Here is a 2131-nt window from a genome sequence, read left to right as displayed (position 1 = left end):
ACGCTGGGCAGCTGGGAGGCACGCAGGCTGCTTTTCCCGTACCTGGCATGTATGGTTGGTTCGTTGTAAAACTTCTGCCCAGCCCCATTCAAAATCCCTATAACAAGACCTCTGTCTTAGCAAAAGTTTGGGCTGGGCTGATGCTGCAAGCTGGGTGGGGAGGAAACTCATCCCGACATCCCCCCCACTGAACCAACAAAATCCACGCATGGCACACACCAATGGTTTTCTTGCCATGGGGAGGAGCGTAGTTTATTTTCTACCATTGGGTGCCCTCTTGTTCCAGCCTGTTCCTTCCCCACCAGGCTGAGACGCTGCCAGCTCCAGTGGGACCTGCCTTTCCTCTGCCTGCAAGGGCCCCTGCCGTGCCGGAGCTGCAAACCTTACCAACTTCTTATTTCCTTTTCAGTGAGCCCGGGGGAAGAGAGCGCCCGTGTGCGGATCGCCTCCCACCGTGCCTGTTCTCCCAGCTGCTGGCAGTGAGCTCTGGCGTGCCGGAGGACCACCCCGCCGCGGCGGCCACTCCTCGCCACCCTGCAGCGGAGACAACCGGCTCCTGCCAGGTAGATGCCCGCGGGGGAGAAGAGAGCTTCAGCTGAACTGATGCATCTCGGCACCTGATAGCAGGCTCAGGTGAGGGCACATTCCTTGGAGACGGCTTGCATTTCCATGCTCCCTCCTCCAAACTCACAAACGGGCTCCGTAGCAGATGAGAATCGCCCCATGAGCTGTTGTGTGCCGTGGGTGCCCGGCGGGAGTTCATCTGCGACGATGCCGGATGCTCTGGCTCGTGGGGACGTTGCTGGTGGTGTCAAAGCGAGTTGCAGTGGAGGTTCTCGCTTGGGTGTTCCCATTGCCTCTGCTAAGGGAGAGCGAGCGTGTTTTTATCCAGCGCAGCATCCGGCTCGGGTTTGGATACAAGGCAAGTTCACTGGGACAGGAGCTCATCTGAATTTTCTGTAGCACATCTGCAACTCACATAAAGTGATCTATGGGCAGTCATTTTCGCAGAGTCCAAGACAGAACATAAACCTCCATGCAGTTTGTCTGGCTTAGTGCTCCTTATGCTCTTAAAAAACAAAAACAAAACAAAAAAAAAAGGTTTGCTTGTGTGCTCTTGAGTTTTTGTTGTAGTCAAGGAAATAAACAGGCAAACAGGATCTCCTGTATCTTGGTTCATCCTGCTTGACAGCGATTTCACTCCTGAAGCCACAATTCACTTTGTGAGTGCAAGTCTGATTTCCTTTTCGGCAGCAGGGCTGTGGGTGAGTGCCAGATTTGGGCTAAGGCTGGTGCTGCATTGTTTTGAAGCTGGTGCCTGGCCAGGGCGCTTTCAGTCTGGGTTTGTGGATGGGAGAGGAGCTGCAGGTGGGGATCAGCAGAAGCCCTCGAGGCAAGCGCATCGAGTGTGCTGTCCATTTCGGCACTGAAATTTGGGTTTCTTGTAAAAACTCCTGTGGTGCTGGGGGTGGGGGGGCTGGCTGGTCTTGTACCGAGACCTGGGGAGCAGCTTGGCTTCCGTGTGGGAAGCCGGGTCTCACCAAGCCGAAGCTCTGCTTGCAGCCGGCGGCGCGTGGCTGTCACTTCCTCCTGCGGCTTGTCACCCCCTGGGCACGCAGCCCTGCAGCAGCCCGTGGCTCCTCCCCATGTCCTGGGAGGCTCCAAGGTTTCCTTGGGCCACGGCGACGCAGCTGAAGCAGACCCAAAGCCGGGCTCCTGCTGGCCGCGCTTGGTTAAGGGGGGGTGTGCAGCAGCATCTTTGCTTTTGAAAGGCTTTTCAAAGAAAGATGACAGCTTGCCTTAGCTTGCAGCTGCTGGTTGTGCCCCCCAAATGACACCAGGCAGCCGGGACGGGGAGTTCGCTGCAAGCCGATAGCCTGCATGGTTTGAAGCGTGTCGAGGCGCCCGTTTTGTGCGCTTAAAAAAACCCCGCTAGGGTTTATTCAACCCTTTGCAGCTTGCTTTCGCTGCTTTGTAAGCAGACTTTTGCACTGCTTCGTGTGGCTGGGGAGCTCTGCAGAGAGACCTGGACAGGCTGGATCCATGGGCCGAGGCCAACTGTATGAGGTTCAACAAGGCCAAGGGCCGGGTCCTGCCCTGGGGTCACAAGAACCCCACGCAGCGCTACAGG

The 2131-nt window shown here is 56.8% G+C and overlaps 1 protein-coding gene across 2 annotated transcripts in view; it reads left to right on the top strand.

Moving 5' to 3' along the window:
* LOC104132446 (USP6 N-terminal-like protein) overlaps positions 1-2131 on the top strand; it is an 81962-nt gene that overhangs the window by 43726 nt on the left and 36105 nt on the right. Inside the window, exon 1 of one of the 2 annotated variants that reach the window (XM_009645726.2) lies at positions 506-633. The exons of the other annotated variant lie outside the window; for it this stretch is intronic. The gene's annotated coding sequence lies outside the window, so the exon portion shown is untranslated. Of the gene's footprint in view, positions 1-505; positions 634-2131 lie in introns of those variants that run through there. 2 annotated transcript variants of the gene reach the window in all.

This window comes from Egretta garzetta, unplaced genomic scaffold (assembly GCF_000687185.1).
Source record: "Egretta garzetta isolate BGI_Z169 unplaced genomic scaffold, ASM68718v1 scaffold239, whole genome shotgun sequence".
NCBI lineage: Eukaryota > Metazoa > Chordata > Aves > Pelecaniformes > Ardeidae > Egretta > Egretta garzetta.
The sequence above is the reverse complement of the archived record's forward strand: the minus strand, read 5'-3'. Positions and strand labels throughout refer to the sequence as shown.